Source organism: Pleurodeles waltl, chromosome 4_1 (genome assembly GCF_031143425.1).
Source record: "Pleurodeles waltl isolate 20211129_DDA chromosome 4_1, aPleWal1.hap1.20221129, whole genome shotgun sequence".
Taxonomy (NCBI): domain Eukaryota; kingdom Metazoa; phylum Chordata; class Amphibia; order Caudata; family Salamandridae; genus Pleurodeles; species Pleurodeles waltl.
The window spans coordinates 159,128,679-159,148,665 of NC_090442.1; the positions used below are offsets into that span (position 1 = coordinate 159,128,679).

Below are 19,987 nucleotides of genomic sequence, written 5' to 3' on the forward strand. Positions count from 1 at the left end.
TAGACTGGACAGTGAGGGTTGTTACACAGATAGAAGAAGATGGATGTTACCCAATTGTTATGTACACGCTATGGTCACTATGGCCCACAGCCCTGCACACATCAGTGCCCAAGGCATCAAGACAACTTTGGACCACGTTTGGAGTAATCCTATGATATCCAAAGCTGCTAATCTGGTCAAGAGTTGTATGGTGTGTGCAGTGCATAATGCAGGAAAAGGGACCCCCTACACCACCTGGTCACTTTGCCCCTCCTGATCTCCCCTTTGAAGCAATACAAATGGATTTTATCCACATGTAACCATGTAACAAACTGAAATATGTGTTTGTGGTAGTATGTAGGTTTTCAAAATGGACAGAGGCCTACCCATTAAAAGAAAATGGTGCCCCTCTACCGCCAAGATCCTACTCAAAGAGTACTTTCCTAGATACGGATTACCTAGAATATAGTCTGGAGTGACAATGGCTCCCATTTCGCTAATGAGGTGATGGAAAAGTTTTGTACTGCCCTCAACATCAAACAGCGATTTCATGCTGCAAATCACCCACAATCAGCGGGACTCGTAGAGAGGTATAATTACACCTTGAAGAGCAAAATAGCCAAGATTTGTACTGAGACCAATTTAAAATAGCCAGATGCTTTGCCCCTAGCGTTGCTGTCCATTAGGACAACTGCCAGTAGCAAGTCACGATTATCCCCTATGAAATGGTCATGCGAAGGCCAGCCAATATCTGGGGGGTACCACGGCCAAAGAAGCTTTCTGAAGTACAGTAAGTATCCTTTGTTTGTAGACTATTGTAAACAATTGACTAAAGATTTACATTAGATCCACCAACAGGTCAATGCCAGCCTACTGACTCCTCTCGAAGGCCCTGGTCATCATTTCAAACCAGGGGACTGGCTAATGACAAAGAACCAACAGTCTTCAGCCCAGGTGGCGGGGGCCAGCCCAGGTACTGCTTGCAACGCAGACAGCAGTGAAAGTGGAAGGAAGGAAAAACTGGATACATGTAAGCGTGCACTGATTCCACTACAATCTACTCCAGCAGCAGAATTACCTTTGTCCCCTGACTTCAGTGAAGTAGGGAGACAGGAGACACCTCCACATGATTCAAGTACTACCATTTTTGCTCCTGAGGCGATACAGCAGCCCAGTGACGAAGGTTTGCTGTTTGAAGATCAACAAACTCATCGATACAACCTGCGTCCTCGCCCACCCAAATGAACAGAATTCTGAAGGTGCGTACAGTGGTGACCCCCATGAAAAACTACATTTACATCACCCTGATAGCTCCCAGCTTGGAACTACAAACTGAGGTCTCCTCTGAATGGCCAAGGAATCCTTTTGCTCAGCAGAATACGGCATGCTTGCCTTCATGAAATACAGTTCCCCGCCTTCAACGCCACAAGTATTTCCGATGCCCCTGATGTACCAGCATTAAAACGAGCTATCCTCATTGTTGTCACGCACACATTGGGCGATGAGGTTGTAAATGATTGTGATGATTTGATGATTAAAACCTCAGCATGAACATGGTGACTAGCTTGTGCAACGATACCAGAACATTGGTCAGTATAAACACTGACTCAACGAGAACACAAGCATAGTGGGTTGCAGCTTGTGTAACAATATTATCTGCTATAAGAAAGTGTGTAAGTGGGGTTAACAAATCTGTGGCTATCCACGGTGTAATGAGAGAAACTAATCCCAGTTCTACAGAAGCGGCCAGTCATTAGGGTTGGTGCAGCTTGTAGTCCCAGCGGGAAAGGTGCCTCTTCTGTTAAGTACCCAGCACACCACCGACCTGATTTCAATTGCTGGCCTCTGCCCTTTTTTTGCTGAAACATGACCAAACTGACGAACTATACTGGAGAAGTGCTTTGAAGTATCACGACCTACTCACTAGGAGTTGAGCTCCCATCAGGAGTAAAACCTGACAAGGAGTGATCAAGGGACCCAGGATCAAGCCAACACCTATTGCTCAGTACTCACCTGTTTGTGTGTGTGTGTGTGTGTGTGTGTGTGTATGTATATAATATATATATATTTTTTTTAATTTCTTTTTTTATATGATTATTAGTATAGTGGTCTCAATATTTTGCATTTGGATATTTGGTAATTGTGTGGGTATATTCTTGAACACACATAGGTGGTGGAGACGAGTAAAGCGCCACCATAGAAAGGTTGTAGGAACAAGGAGGAGAGTAGAATAAAAGTATGAAAATATATCCATTTGGCAGGACAAATATCCCTCAAGAGAATAGAGAAGAGTGGTCTTATAACTATTTCTACAAAACAATAATGAAGTACCTAGTGACCCTCATGTTAATATGTATAATGTCCTGCGGTGTTGCTTCATTGTTGCAAAATCCCACCTTACATCCATTGATAAAGGTTCATGGAAAGTTGGCTGAAACATTGAGTCTCGCTGACTTTGCTGGCCCTTGTCTAGACACCCCGAGGACCCTATAGGCCTTTATGAAGTACCAGTATCACTAGGCGAATACGAAAGAGGGGAAGTGAGTCTTATACCCAATTCCACTTGGAGATGTGACCAACGAGAATATCAGTGGTACCCTAGGTGTGCGTTGCTCCCTAATACCCAGGCAGAACTTAAGCTTTCCCCGATTCTTGGAGAGAATGTCACACTTAAAATGTTTCCCATGTGTTTTGGTACTCATTCTTACGGGCAAAACCCAGAGGCAAAATACATGGGGAAGGTCCCACCTGAACAATGTGTTTACACTCTGTTATTTGATAATAACACTGGGAACTGGGATCTCGAAGGAAAGGAGAAACTAGACAGAAATTGGACCTCACTATTTAATGGGACTCAGGTTCCAATAATTTACAGTGTAATTGTGCTGATGGTGGGAGGAGTGGAGGTTCTGGTAGATCCAGAAGGATTCTTATATGATCCCTCCAGGGAACTAAATAGAAATGGGAAGAATTCACCTTTAATATTGTCACAGGTTTTCCTTGGCCCCCTCTGGACGGCTAGATGTTCCTATGTTGCACCCTGGGCAAATGTATCATTGCTAAATGAAATTTGGACGGATTACAAGTATCATAATAGTTCTGAGCATGACACACCCCAGGGTGTGGGCTTGCCCCGAGTAAAATACAGCATTATAAACTCACAAATCCAGGGAGGCATGTATTTTGTATGTGGAAGAACTGCGTATAAGGTACTCCCTCTAAACTGAGAAGGAACATGCTCGCTGGCATATTTAGCACCCAACATTACTGTGATATCAAATATATCATCTTCCCAGCACCTTAACATGGGGAGTTTTTCTCACTGGTACAAACGAGGGACGCCCATATTGGAGGAACAAAAGAACTGGGTATTTCAAGTACTACATGTTCTTATTCCGGGATTTGGAATTTTTGACTTACAGCTGGCAATGATGAACATGTCTGCTGAATTAGCTGTTGCATTTAACACCACTAGGGGGGACCATAGGAAGTGTACAGCTAAAAATAAATTCTGCAGCCCAATTGGCTATACAAAATAGTCTTGCTCTAGATTTAATTACGGTACTACAAGGAGGAGTATGTGTTTTAATCCAACATCAGTATCAGCAAAAATGCTGCCACTTTGTTAACAAATCAGCGATAGAATTGGCTATTGGGAAAATAAAAGAAGCAGTACAAGTATTAGAAAAGGGGGGCCAATATGATGGAGGCAATTTGAGCTTATCATGGTTATGGTCTTGGCTCGGCGGGTGGGGCTGGTTGTTTAATGACATACTTTTTATAGTAATAGCTATTATATTAAGCTGTCTGTTAATACAGTGCTTACCTGCTTTGTGTTCCTGTTTAAAAATGTGTAAACCTCCTCCAGTTAAAATACAAGAAACAAATCGAACTATGATGCAGAGAGAAGAGATCCATTCCCTAATGGCTATTGATCACTATTCTCACTAAAGATACTGGTTGCTCATACCCATCGGTTGTTTATGTCCCCATGAATGTCAATTCCAAGGACAAAGGAGTGAAATTCAACATATATGAGGAGATTAAGAACTCCTTTTGAAAACGTTGGTTATGTTTGAGAGAAAACTTAAAAAGGGCCGATTGTAAGAATCCATCTTGTATTGCTCCTTTTACTTAAAGACATTTAGTTTGAGTTCCCTCTCTGAACGCACTACCTATTGCATATGTTATCTTATATATTTGTTTAGTAAAAAAAAGCCTGGTTCCACCACGGGCTAGCAGATGGTTTCTTTCCCTGGCTGGGGCACGTTCCTCATTATAATCATGTGGTAAAAATAACTAACCGACCCCGGCTGTTGTATTTTGGGGAGGGAAAGGTTGATATCTATATCTTTGAACCATGAAATCCTCTGAAGGGTTCTCAGAATGTAAGAAGTCAGACAACTGAAGAAGGGAGTCGAGGACAAAGCAGGGACAGGAACCGGTGTATGGAAACTGATTCCCTGCTTAAAATTCCTGTAGGACATATATCATTATTTACTTACTTTATGTATCCTTTGATGTATGAGTATAAATATCACTGTTGAATGCACCATGTTAGCACACTTTACTTCGGGCTGGGGATGCCAGTTGTAAATCTGTCCTCTTTGCTGCAGCAAAATAAATAGACCTTGGTCATTGATTTTTCACTCCGACTCTCCGTGTCTAAACTCCTTTGTAAATGCATTTGTAAGTAGTTTTGGAACGTGCTTTACATAAGTCTTGCTGTATCAGCAATGACTGATGCACTCACCACCAGAAAAGCAGGAAGAACAGATGTGAGCTGAATAACTGACTCAATTCTCTCAAATTCCAACAGTGAGACTGGTTTTCCAGCTACGGAGCTGCAAATCTGTTTCACCTTGCCCAAGAAAAATTTGGTAAGTGCTCAACATTTTCCCTGGAGGGAGAAACACTTTTTCCTAATATATTTGATTTCAGAAATTAACTAACAATTGTATACATCTCTTTGGCTGGGCAGATGGCATTTTTCGATCTTGGTTGCCAAGTTGCCCAGCTTGGCCTTTCAGATAGCATAATGGTATTTAATGATTGCTTTCCTGTAAAATTCTTTACTTTCTTCATCATACAAGTGTCTCAATTTCCTCTCCATTTGTTTACATTCCTTCTTTAGTTCCCTCAATTCAGGTGAGAACCACCCTGCCCCAGCTTTTCCACCTCTCAACTTAACTAATTTCAGGGGAAACCAGGTCAGTCCATATTAGTGTTGAGAGGAGCAGTAGTTAAGGACGAAATGTTTAAAAATATGGGGTCCAGAAGGTGTCCTTTACAATGTGTGGGATGATTCACCAGTTGTATAAGCTGTAGCCCGTCTAGGTCCTGAATCAGGACGTCAATCATTAAGCAGACTACCCCGGGACTCTAAACCAGTGGTTCCCAACCTTTTGACTTCTGTGGCCCCCCCACTTTATAATCATTACTGGAACCTGGGGACAGCCCTGAATCATTACGGGGATCTAGGGACACCTCTCTCTATCTCGCCGCCCCCCCCCCCCCCCCCCAGGGGTCCCCGGACCACAGGTTGGGAACTACTGCTCTAAACCATGCCTCAGCAGAACCCTGCCCCCAATGAGCAAATGTCTTGTACTACTAAACCCATCTTTTGCAACAGCTGTTAAGGCACATGATTTGTATCATTATCGTTATGTACACACTGTGCATCAGAAGTGGAAGATAGTATTGCGACAACTTGGAATAGAGGTCTGCATGGATTCCAAAATTTTGTCTAGGAAAGAACACATGCTCTGTCAAATTCACAATGAGCCATAAATAAAACAAGTCACATAAATAGACTACAGTTGTTGTGGTGCGTGTTAAATTATGTACTATGTATACACATTTACAAATACATTAAAGGATATTTTGACAAATGTTACTTCACTTCTTCTCAGAGACCTTCCAGAGCGAATTAGACGTTTTTCCCACCTCACATTGGAGCCAGGCAGGTTAACCAATAGCAAGTCTTCGGTTCCATTACATTTCTATAATTACTTTCATTACAAATGCAAGATGACTACAAAAGCAAAAATGCCTTTGTTTCGCGCGTATCTGGTACCCATGTGCTAATGGTAGATGGTCTTCGTGCCCTCTATATGTTGAGGAGTGATAAGTATTTCGTCACCTGACTCCAATAAACGAAAGGAAATGTGCTCACCTAAAATAACATGAAAGGCTAGCAATTACAACAAAACAAACTGTTAGACAAACAATCCGATCGGTCTGGCAAAGATAGGACTTTATTATCCAAAATATGAGATTTCCTGCATTAACTAATCATTTTATAACACAAAAAGATCCAGCCTCTCCAGCGCAGATGCACATTTCATGCAACCACAGAGCAGACCAATGAGAAGCTTGAATGCAGCAGCAGCTTATACAGCACTTCAAGGCAGTCATCCAATCAAGCGTGACCATTCCTGGGCTCTTATCACTAAAGCCAACAGTTTCAGTTGTACTTACGGAAGTGTCCCCTCTTCAAAGACGTATCAGTAAGCCATGTGAAGAGCAAAAGGTGTAAGGATACAGTGCTCCAACTTACTTTCATGCCCCATCATTGTATACTACTGCAATGGGTCTGACACTAGATGTCAAATGGTTACTATGGGTGTTGCCCACCTTATAAATGAGGTGAAAGAGGGGACATGGCCTAATTAGAAAAATAAAAAAACAACTTATATTACTGCAAGTGAACCTGACAGCATGGCGGAACGCTCCTGAACATACTCTTTTAGACATCACCTAGAAGAGACGAAGCCTAAAGTTCCCAAGTGGCCAACCACTTCCAATAGTATTCGTTCTACATAAAACTTCAAAAACAGGGCCTGGAAGTTGCTGGGGGAGTGTTAAGTCGGAGACTTCAAGTTAAAATCTTCTTTATTACAAGTTGTAAAAACAATAAGGCTTAACAAGCGATCATGGTAAAAGCGTGTGTCTCTCGCAGGTCTCTCTCTGCCTTCTCCCCTCCCGATCTCCAACCACCTCGAATTCGAATCCCCACACGCAACTACACACGAACGAAAACAATTCTAAATACCTAACCACGCGCTAATACAACACTAGCACTAATAAACTATATCACATATATACTATATAACATATCAACATAACACATCTCCTTCCTTTAAACAAAAAAAACAAAAGTACACACAGTAAAAAGAACATAATTATATTATTACACAATATAATCATTTAACCATTTCGGTTTGGAAACAATCCTTTTACCATTACTTGTTGTTTCTTCATTGTTACTATCATTGGAAGTACTGCCTATTTCCATAGATTTAGCACACTCCTCCACGTCACTAGTAATACAATCCGAATCACCTTCCGGAGCTCCTTCTTCCAAAACTTGCTCCGAATTCCTTCTATACATATCTTTCTCAACATTGTCACTCAAACACATCTCTTTTCCCAAATTGACATTCATTTTATTATTTTTATCTACCCCAATCTCATCTAGAGAATCACTTACATTCATTCTATTCGTTGGCTGACCCTTAAACACAGCAATCCTTTTAAGGTTCCATACCTTGCCATCACTCAGAAGGACTGCATTACGCAAAACTTTGCTTACTTGAATAGGTTCTGAATATTGACTCTCACCCTACCTTACTCTCCACGGTTTCTTCACCTTAACCCAATTCCCTTCACAAATTTCCACCTCTCTTTTTGAACCTCTACTCTTGTCAAAAGTCTGTTTATAAGCCATATGTTTCCTCATAATTTGATCTCTCACACTTCCAAAAGGCACCCTACATTCATCGACTTCCAACAACCACTCTGGGTTGCACTTAGTCCTTGGTACCCTTCCTCTCATTAATTCAAAAGGAGATAAACCCAAGGCTTCATGATAACATGTCCTATAAGACCACAACGTTTTATAAATTTGTACCGACCAATCGTCCCCATTCCTACACGCAATCTGAATAGCATTCTTCATAACCCTATTAAACCTTTCGATCATTCCATTGCCACTAGGATTGTATAAAGATGTAGTTCTATGCTTAATTCCTATCCTTTCAAAATATTCTTTTGTCAAAGTGGACGTAAATTGCACTCCATTGTCACTAATAATCTGTACAGGTAAACCCTCCTCCACAAAGGTATTGTCCATAAATGTTAAAACCTCCAAAGAGTCCACCTTGTCCACAATTTTCACAACTGGCCACCTTGAAAAAATATCAATCATGGCAATAATATACTTTCCAGGATTCCCAATGGGACCCATGATGTCTATAGCAATAGTGTGCCACGGCTTACTCGGAATAATAGGTTCACACATATTTGGTTTTAAAGTATTTAAAGTCTTATCTGAATTGGCACAAATGACACATTCCCTTACCACCCTTTCAGCTTGAACATCAATTCCAGGCCACCAATACCATCTCTTCACCCTCTGTTTTGTTTTAACTATGCCACAGTGAGTTTCATGACATAATTTTAAAATTGTATTTCTAAGTGTCTTAGGTGGTATAGCTCTATCACCTCTAAAAATAGTTCCATGAACCAATGAAAGTTCACATCTCACCTCCCAAAACTGTTTAAATATATTGGACATTTTAGACTTGTTGGGCCAACCTTTCATTACACATTCCGACACTGATTGTAAATCCTTATCCTTAGAATATTCCTCCTTCCACACTTCCTCCTTTATACTTATGCCATCGTCATCATGAATTAATGCCACTTGTAACTCTTCTCCTTCACCAATATCACATTCTACAATCTCAGTAGGCATTCTAGACAAGTAATCTGCCAGCACATTACTTTTCCCAGGAACATATTCAATTACATAAATAAAATCTTGCAAACGCATAGACATTCTAGCAATCCTCGCTGTTGCTTTACACATTCCTTCAGTGGTCAACAATTTCACTAATGGCTTATGATCTGTACGTAATATACATTCCTTTCCCCACACAAACTGTCTATAATGCTCCAGTGCCCAAATACATGCAAGTGTCTCCTTCTCTATCACCGAAAACTTTTCTTCATTCGGTGATAACACACGAGATGCAAAAGCAATTATAACTTCCTTTCCAGAAGTATCGATTTGTGTTAACACACCACCTAAACCTTTATTGCTGGCATCTACAGTTACTACATTCGTACGTTCAGGATCAAAGCTACTCAAAATAGGGGCCTGTGCAATTGCTCTCTTTACATTATTAAACTCCATTTCACAATCTCTAGACCAACCAAATTTTACATGGTTTTTCAGCAATTGTCTGATATTGTATACCATGCTAGAAAATCCCTTCACAAATTTTGCATAGAACTCAACCATTCCTAAAAATGACTTAATATCCTCTTTGCACGTAGGATGTGGTGAATCCATAATGGCATCCACCAGCTTAGGTTTCATGGTTACACCGTCCCCACATAACACATGTCCTAGATAAGTTACAGATTGTACCCCAAACTTACACTTCGAATGTTCCACAGTTAAACCTTTTTTTTCCAAAATACTTAAAACCTCCCTCAAAACTGCATCATGTTCCTTCCTATCCTTGCCAAATAGTAAAATATCATCTTGAAAACATCTCACATTAGTATGTCTCCCAAATAACTGATGCATTAACCTCTGGAATATAGCAGCTGCTGAAGCTAAACCGAACGGTAATCTTTTATATTGAAAACATCCCACAGGAGTAATAAAAGCAGTATATTTCTTACTGGTTTCGCTTAATTTGATTTGGTGATATGCAGCAGATAAATCTATAGTGGAAAACCATCTTGCTCCTTTGATTAACGTTAACATCTCTGAAATTTTTGGCAGAGGAAATTTATCTACTACAATATTTTTGTTCAGATGGCGCAAATCTATGCATAACCGAATCTTTCCATTCGCACGTTTAGCAACTACTATAGGAGAAATCCATTCTGAAGACTCAATTGGTTCGATGATCTCGGCTTCTACCAATTTATCCAATTCTCTCTCCACTTCACTCCTAACTAAAATGGGAATGTTCCTTACCTTATGTATCTTTGGACTAGCATTAGTTTTAAGAACAATACTATGTTCAAAATCATCCAAAACACCAATTTTTCCACTAAAAACTTTAGGAAAATTCTTAAACATTTCATTTGCAATGCATTCTCCCTCGTCCACAACCATAACTGGTTCAGGACTATTCGGATCAAGAGTGATATGCAAATCACCCTGATCTTTCCAACCTAAAACTGAAGGTCCCTTCTTTGCTACATATAACTTTCCCACAGATTTTCTGTTTTTAAAAACAAATGTAAGTTCTCTGAAACCCAATAACTCTATTTTCTCTCCAGAAAATCCTTCTGGACTAACATCTGCTTTTTATAAATTGCTACCTATTTTTCCCATAAACTTCGATTTCCACACTCCCTCATTAATGATGGTAAAAGGCGAACCTGAATCAACATAAACCTGAATCTCAACCCCTCCTATGAGCATTAAACATACTGGTTTCTTCTTGTTACTGACAGACTCTTCCTGAACATTAAATACAAACATTTGATCTTTACTTATACTCTTGCTGTCCTGCTTAATTTTATTTACCCTACTCTCATCCTCACTTGAATTGTCACTTAGTCCATCTACGTACTTCACATTATCATTCTTCTTTTTCTTTTTACACACCCTAGCAAAATGCCCTATAACTCCACACGCCGCACACTTCTGCTTCAATGCAGGACAATATTTGTGTGAAGCTAAATGTGAAGTGCTATCACAACGGTAACACCTTTGACCATTATACTTATTTGCTTGTTGATTCTTTCCACTTTCATTCTTTGTTCTGCCCATTCCTTTATACTTTACTTTGTTTACTGTATCTTCATTAATATCACAATGCTCTGTTTTAACTGCTTTCGCACTTCGACTAGATAACTCAGCTTTTCTAACAATCGCTAAAATATCATCCAGCTCAGTATCTCCATTTATCCACAATCTTTCTTGAATCGCAGGGTCACGGATATGCATTACTACTTGGTCTCTAATTAACTGGTTTTGCAAATGATCGAATTTACAATCATTTGCCAAAACTCTAAGCGCAGCTACATACTCATCCACAGTCTCACCATGCTCTTGTTTTCTTTGAAAAAATGTATATCTTAAAATCCCTATACACACTTTAGGTGCGAAATAATTATCAAATTCTTTCAAAACATTTTCAAATACATTTGTGTCCTCGTTGCTGTTAGTTTTCGTCATAGACTCAAATACTTTTAGTCCTTCTGGTCCCACAGAATGCAAGAAAATCTTTTTTTTTCTCTCCGGACTCATTTTTCCTTCCTCATCAATAGTCTCCAAGAAATTTATAAAGTACGATTTCCATTCTGTCCATTTCATACATGGACTTCCCCCTGCTGGCCAGAATGCTTGTGGGGGCTGAAGCGAAAATTGTTGTGTGGCCATTAAAAATTTTGTAATGCAAAATATATGTTTAAATTAATTATTCTAAGAAAATTGTGCTGTACCATATGTAATTGTCCAGATAATGAACTTCCTTCCACTTAGTTTCCAAAAACTGTTGCAAAAGAATTCAATCAGTGAAAATACACATTTCAAATGGATATGTCCTTTTATCCAGAATTCATCTGTGAATTGCCTGTAAATTACTGTACTGTTCCTCTGTACATTTCCAATGACACGCACGCTGATTCTTTTACGCCTCAAATGTCACTCACGCTATTCCTCGGTCCTATTCCGTGTGAATAACACACAAAATAACGTTCCGATTCCCAGCTGATATGCCTTTCCAAAAAACAAGTTTTGCCAAGGTCCACTCCTCTAATGTACGTGAATACGTCCGATCACTTCTCTAAATCAGACTCTCGAGGAATGGAACGGAGAGCACAGCTTGAATATCGCCCATCTCTGTAACGGCAAGTTCCTTCAATACTTTCTGTTTATTTCCTGCAAAACGATCCTCAATAAATCACTAGTCTTGTCAAGCCTTACAGTTTTATATTTCTAAATTCCATCGTCGTGTAAGATTTCTCCTTGTTTTCCAAACCGAAAGTAATAACTCTTTCCGGCACTTCGCACTCCGTTTCCACAGTAGGTTCCACAATTAAGCTCGTCGCCAGAATTGTTAAGTCGGAGACTTCAAGTTAAAATCTTCTTTATTACAAGTTGTAAAAACAATAAGGCTTAACAAGCGATCATGGTAAAAGCGTGTGTCTCTCGCAGGTCTCTCTCTGCCTTCTCCCCTCCCGATCTCCAACCACCTCGAATTCGAATCCCCACACGCAACTACACACGAACGAAAACAATTCTAAATACCTAACCACGCGCTAATACAACACTAGCGCTAATAAACTATATCACATATATACTATATAACATATCAACATAACAGGGAGCCTTTGAAAAAGCCTGGAATAGATTCTCATGAAACGTGCCATGTGTCAAGGACCTTAACCACGGGTCCAGATCAATCACTCTTCCCACACGACCCGGAGAAACAAAAAACACAGTTACTAACTACCTGAAGCTCCCACTTCGCCAGAACTATCTTGCGGGCTACGTGGAAATGCCATCAATGCACTCACGTCCACGCTTGGCTGCACAGCAGAAGGGACACTTGTAAAAAAAAAAAAAAAAAAAAAAAAAAAAAAAGTTTTTTTAAAAAAGCCACTGTGCCATGAGGCACTCACAAAGCACTTCACAATGCAGGCTCTTCACCGATCATGACAAAGACAGAAAAAAAACACAAGGACCATATTTGGAGGAACTACATTTAGTTTGCTAAGGAAAATGGACGAACAAACTCAGAAAAGTGAATAAAAAAAGTCTACATCAACTCCAGGCTCCTCGAGACAGTCACACTAGTAGAATGACTAATTTAACTTTAACAATGACATTCCACCGAGACTCCAGATTCACAGTAAGCGCACACACACGAACAGTGCCAACTTATCTCTCTCACTCTCTCATATACACACGTACCCACAGAGTACAGTACAACATCGAAAGCAGCAGGGCAAGATTTACTCACAAAAGAAAAAAGGGAAGAAAATCGTCAATTTGTAATGCGGGGGAGAACACGTGAATTCTGTTACAACATGGCCGAAGCACTGATTTACACAGTGGCTAGAAGCACAACGGCACTGTGCCCACTAGAGAAGGTTTAAATTGAGGGCACAGCCACTGATGTATGGAAGTTATGGGAGGCATAGAGGATCCATAAGGGAAACGATGAGGAGAGAAAATAAAAAACAAGCATTTGCAATTCAATAGGTCTCGCAATTATTTGAGTTAGAGCTATTGGCTTTGTAAATTGATAACCGGACTTTTCTTGACATATAAAGTGGTCAACCCTGCCTCATAATTTGGTATTTTCCTGCCACATAGTTCCATTGAAACTGCATATAACTGAAGCACTTTTGTTTACATTCGAAGCGGGCGAGGCAAGAGCGAATAGCCACCTTATGAAACAAACAACTCTCTAAGTTCCACATAATTCACATTCAGCTGGTCTTCTTATATGTTATTTCTTACAAAGTGTTGCGTAACCAAATCTTCTTGGTGCTAAATGAATTAAACAAACACAGTAAACAGGAAACTCACAGGTTTCAATAATTGTTAGTCTTCTATCATGTTTACTTAATGCTATATTAGAGTAAATGACAGCATGTTTGCGCGCTGCTATGCCTAACCTAAAAATTGTGTTCAGCAACAATTACAAAGCACTACAGACCAAAAGAGCATATAAGTTACAATGGAAGTTTTGACAAACCTGTTTGAATTTTGTGTGGGAAATCATCTGTCCCTATGCCGACAGTCATTTGGCTGAAAAAATCTTATAAGATGAAAAAACACGCTAAACCAGGGTGGGGGACATGAAAACTATCACTTTTAATAAGTGCCTATCAATGTTTTGCTATAATCGATGTGCTAATGTGAAACACCTTGGGTGTGTTAATTGAAATATAGTTTGGGTTTTGAAGTGAGTTCATCATATTTCTGAATCAATGTTCGTTAAACAATTTTCATGCCCAGTGGTGCACGGGCTCTTAAAGCCAAGCCAGACTCTTGGCTCGGCCCTGGCTTTGCTCTTTCTTTTAGTTCCTGGACTCACCCACTTCTAGTGCCCACTGGAGTGACTGTAGAGTGTGCGCGCCCCCATTGCTCCCCAGGGGTTTGTGAATATTGTGCCATTGACTTAATCCAAAAGGAGAGTAGATTCCAGTGTGCAGCAGGTGCAATGGCCCAGGGGCTTAGAGGCTTGATGGGCCCACTGGGCACTGATTATTGCTGAAGGTTCATAGAGCACACATCCTGGAGGATGCAGGACTCAGGTCTGTATGGCATCTTTCAAAGCTGTGCCAGCTTTTTATCCTGTATTCCTCTTTCCACCAGCAATGAACACGAAACACAGCCCAAAATGTGCGTTTAAATACTCGCTGTTAATAAATACATGAGCCCTTTCCATCTTAACATGAGAGGTGTGGTATTGTATGCCTTAGTTTAGCGAGGGGCATGAGGGATGAGAATAGTCTGCATGTTGGCATCTACGTCAATTATGTCTTCTTTGTGTATGCTGTGATAATGTAAGCTAAACTAAAGCAGCCCCCTCTCCCTCCAACACAGACACCCCCACAAAACACAGGCACACAAAGAAACCATATAAACACTCATCCAAACACAAATCATATAAAGCACACACACACAAAAAAGGTGCAAACCCATACACGCACACAGACCCTTTAAATATTATTTATGTAATCAGTTGTAGAAGTGATTCTATTTTGCACGACAATTATCAGTGATTCCAAAACCAGTTTGTGTTTTGTCTCGATGTGTTGGTAGTGTACCCTCCATGGGAACAGCAAACTGAAGAGAATAAACATAACCAGAAAGGTAGACAACTGCAGTATAGAGTGGTCCGAGGAGCCGGGGTTCCCTCTGCCCCTAAACTCTCTGTAAACTTTTGCCGCACTGGCTTCCACATCTGAAGAAAGTGTGCGGGCCATGTTAAACTGATCCTCAAGAGGGAGCTGGGAGTGCTCTCAGTCAGACTGTCCTCGGCTTCCCCTGTAACTTCGCAAGCAGTGGAGGCAGGATTGTAAAACAAGAGTGGCGGGGGCCAGATGTGGGATAAGGAATAGAACAAACATAGCCCCATCCTCACTTAGAAGACCAACGTGCGTTCGCAAAGTAAGTGAAAAAAATTCACAAGATTAAGGCGCTACAGGGCAAAAAAGGGACACCCATGAAAATAAAACACCTTGTTATTGTTTGTCATTATCCCAGCTCAGGATCAGCTTGAATGACGTGACTATTCCTCCCTCAGGGAGGATAAACGCTGCCCCCTCATGAGCTCAGAGTATGCGCGTGCCTTTGCGAAGCGTTTTTCATATTAAAGATGCTTCTGATAATACTAGAAGGCAGAGTGCAAGCAGGAATTAAAATGCAACGGGTCTCTCATTTGCTCGAGTTAGAGCTATTAGCATTGTAAACTTCTAACCGGACTTTTCTTGCCACACAAATTACAAGAAAAAACAAGCATTTGGAATGCAATGGTGTCGTGTTTGCTCAAGTTAGAGCTCTTAGCGTTGTAAATTACTGACTGGACTTTTATTGCCACACAGACTGAAAATAACAAGAGGAAGAGAGCGAGAGCGAGCTGGCCCTGGAAAAGCTACCCTCGGTTTTGATTATGTTTGCAGAGGGAGCTGGTGGGGAGGAGGGACTGAACAAGTACCCACACTGTTGAGGTGAAACAGGGAAATGCCCAAAAAAAAAAGTCCCTTACAGAAGAGATAAACAGGACATAGTGTAATTACACAGTACTTTGGGTTGCTCCCAAAGTGAAAAAAGGCAGGCTAAAGAGGCAGAACTGACCACTAGCAAGTAAGGTTTTTTTTAATGACACTGCAACTAACAAATCAAATAGCTTTTCTTCACAGTATAAGTATACAACACGTTGAACGCTAAACATAAAAAAATAACATTTTAAAAAAATTCACAGAAGGAATGGCAAGTGAAGCAGGGACCATCAGATGGCCTGGCGATGCATTCACTAGAGACAGGTTGTGTGATGGGGTAAGCCTGGTGTGGTACAGCCATGATCCGAGGAGGCAAGGGCACAGCTAAATATATGTATGACTAGACCAGGAAGGGAGAAGAGCAAACTGAAAAGGAGGGGTAGAAATGTCACAGGCAGGGGCAATGGCACCACTCAGAAGGGCACAACGAGTGGTGTATCAAACGTTGCTTCAAGAAGCAAAAAGAAGCAGCAAAGCATATTCTGTGAATGGGTCACAAAAGTCAAGATGCACATGCAGCAAGCCGCAGCAATGAAAACCTTTCTACCACACACTAGAGGTACAGCCCAGGTAAGCTCATAATTAGAGACGCAAAAAAGGGACAATACAGGAGGCAGCAAAGCAAGCCTCACATATACAAGCAGGCCTGAAACAGCCAGAAACAATGAATCATTACCCAACAGAGAGAAGATGCAGCATAAGTACCAGCAGTGCAACACTCCCTCACAACATGTTACAGTACAGCAGAGTCCCACAAGTGCTCATATTAGACACTATCCTAAGCTGTGGGGTGAACAAACGCAATTCTGTAAAGAGGGAAAGATATCATTAAAAAAAGGTTCATCAGCAGGCCCAGTTCTGCTGACTGCCTAGCGACAAAAGCATTCAGAGCTATTGCCACCACAAGCTCACTCTTGTTCTGCAAGCGGTCTAAGCTGTTGTGCTCAGCAGCTGAGGCTTGACTGATATCTGGATGTTGTGAAACAGCAAGGCCACTATTGCTTCAGGTAGGGGCTACAGTGAGGGGCTCACCAGGACAACGAATTAGCTCTCGTGGTCCGTTTGGTCAGGGCCTCTGGCAGCAGTACGTCCAAACTTACTCCTGCCATAGGTGGGAGCAAAGCTTCACACTTACTGTTGCTGCCAAATGGCAGAGTCCTACAGCTTCCACTATGAATGGCATGAATGGTTTACACATGCAGACACACACAGCTTTTCAGGGGCATCTCTACTTCGCTTCAGCATTTTGGAGTACTATCTGAAGCAGCAGTACTCCTTGCTATGACAGCATGATTCTTTAGGAAGGCACAAGGTTCACTCCAGGCTCCCTAGTGACATTCCTGTAATGTGCCAGAAATGGTACTTGCTGACATGAAACAGACTGCAGTAGAGCAACAGTTTCCCTATTGTTGCTTGCTATGGTATTCAACAAGTGGTACATTTTACAAGAGTGCAGCATGGCACTTTTATAAAGGATATGTACTAACCATTACTACATTCAATGGATGTTTCACAAAGGAAGCGCTCCCTTCTCAATGCAAAGACATGTGATGGATACAGGTACGAATAGCTCCCTCAGCTTTCTTAGTTTGTAGGCGCATGCCTTAAAAGGGGTTCAGTTTTTATTATGAATTTTGCTACACATGCCATGTGCTAAGGTGTCAGTCCTTTGAGGCAAAATAGGATAGCTTGTCGGCATGATCTGATGCTGTTTGAGATTAACATTTTTTTAGGTACAGTTTGCGCCAGGGTGACAGTGCTGGGCATATACATAGAAGGTGTAAAAAGTCTTCCTGATGGTATGCACATAGCCTGCATTTCCCATTTTGCAAGGGTTTGGTCCATTTTGGAACAGAGTCTAGTGAGGGGAGAAGACTAAACCTGGAGTGCAGCACCTTTATTTTTACAAATTTATTTAGTATTTCTCCCAGGTATGGCTGTGCTTCCGGTGCCTTGTACATGTTAACAGTCATCCATGAGTAGGAGCATGACCTGAACATGTCTGTCCTTACCCCCACGATAGCTGTTTGATTTGCTTATTTATTAGTCGCTTAAATGATTTATGTTGTAAGGTATTTTGCCACAGCTCTTCTGCCTTTAGTTGCTTGATTGCTAAGGCGATCTTGTCAGACCAGACTTCAGGACCATTTCCTCCAAGCTTAGTGCTTTTGGTGTGTTTGTGGGTGCCTGTCTTAATAGAGAGGCATATTTGAGGATAGCTCCGTTCTATACCAGGTCTTGGTCTTGTAGCCGGAATTCTAGTCTGATTTGTGCCAGTGAAGAACTGGGTGGTAGGCGGAAAAGAAACAGGAAAACTCTACTCTGGGCAATGTTCATGAAATCATTAAACATTCCGGGATAAATTTCTAAACCGTGTATCAGGGAGGGCAGAAACTCTGCCTTGATCACCGTGATGAGCGGGCTCCAGGTGGTACTTTGCAGATTCGTGGATAGCTTTTGAAGGGGTTCAAGTTGCAATGCCACTCTGGCTTTGAAGGTGTTTAGGTGCAAAGCGGCGAGACCTCCGTTTCTGCAACCAGACTCTCAGATATTTGTAGCTGCTACTTCTGCCCACTGGCTGGTTTCCACAGACCCACTGCCTTTTCTTTATTATGCACTTGCCGAAGATAACTACCTTGATTTTTTCCTGGTTTAGCAGAAGCATGTTGGGTTTGCAATATTGATTTAGGATACTTAGCAGTTTTTGCAGCCCTGTGCCTGAAAGGTTCAGGAGGACAATGTCATCTGCATATAGAAGTGCTGTTAGAGGTTGGTGGCCCAATTTGGGGGAGATGGGAACTGGCAGAGTTGAGATGTGCACAGATCTGCATGATATAGATTGAACACCACTGGGGCTAGTACGCATCCTTGCTCAACTCCTCTTCCTATCAGAATTTTTGCAGACATTCTTCCAACTTTCACCCTAGTCCAGTTGTCAGAATATAAAAGGTTGAATTCCTTTTAGGAAGTTTGGTGGAATACAGAGATCCACTCATTTTTTTGCCCAATCTGTGCCGTTCCACAAAGTCAAAAGCTTTAGAAAAGGTCCACAAAACAGGTGTACAAGGCCATTTTCTTTTTTGTGTACTTTTCCGCCAACATTGCTAATGCTACAGGGTTGTAAGAGGTGCATGATAAAGGACAGAAATCTGTTTGGTTCAGTGGAATTAGATTCAGTTTAGTCACCCAGTCTTATTTCTACTAACAGGCACTCCGTGAATAATTTTGCATCAGTGTTGAGGAGAGCGATTAAACAATAGCTGTCCGGGTTCTCACAGGGGCATTTCTTGTAGACTGGATAGAGAATTTCCCCTTTCCAGAAATCAGAGATTTTATTTTCTCCGACGCAGGTGGTGAACACATTATTAAGTTGGTTGGACCAAAATTCTGGATCGTGTTTTAAGACCCACCATGGGGAGGCCATTAGGGCATGGGGCCCAGTTGGTTCTGCAGTGTCCAAGGTGTTCTTCAATCGTTTGGACTTCGAAGGGTAGGTGATTCAGCTCACAATTTTAGCTAGAGTTGAGTTCTGCCGCTTTCTGACAGCCATATAGCTTGGAGATGTACTCGATCCACTTTGCCTCTGGTAAGGTGTTGCTTGGGGTCCCAACCGTCTTACGCTCCATTTGATTGACAATGGACCACAAGGGGCAGCTATTCTTTTGTTTGCATGCCTCAACGACATTGATCCATTCCTGGTCATGGTGTGCCTGCTCTGCTTCCCAGACGGCCTTCTTGTATTTCTAAATTCTTGGAAGGTAATAAGGTGCCTGGTATCCATGTGTTGTTTCTTTAGGGCTCTTGCTGCTTTGTTGAGCTGTTGCCTTTGCTGCTTTAGGGGTTGTATGAACCACTGGTTTTTGTTCCATGGAGGTACAAGCATGTGCTGTTGTAAGGGAGCTATCTGGTTCCTTAGTGATGTTAACACTGCTATCCATCCAATGATTATGTCCTGCTGGTCCGCTGGATTGGGTAAGAAGTTCAATTTCCAAGCCTCATGTTTCCCCATACACCAGTCTGACCATCTTATACAGTGAAGATGGCTTCCTGGATCCAGTGCCCCAATGTTGTGCCAAGTAGTGGTTATTGCTCATGATTTCCATGACTTACGGATGATGATCACTTTTGCGTCTTATTTCCATGCTAAAAACTTGAATGAATTTGAAGAATGTTATAGACGTAAATGTGTAATCCAGGGTGCTATCTGATTGGATTAGTGCGTTGGGTTCATTGGGCT

General features: G+C 41.3%; 1 protein-coding gene across 1 annotated transcript in view; it reads right to left on the reverse strand.

Moving 5' to 3' along the window:
* MTPN (myotrophin) overlaps positions 1–19,987 on the reverse strand; it is a 237,953-nt gene that overhangs the window by 192,940 nt on the left and 25,026 nt on the right. The window lies entirely within an intron of this gene.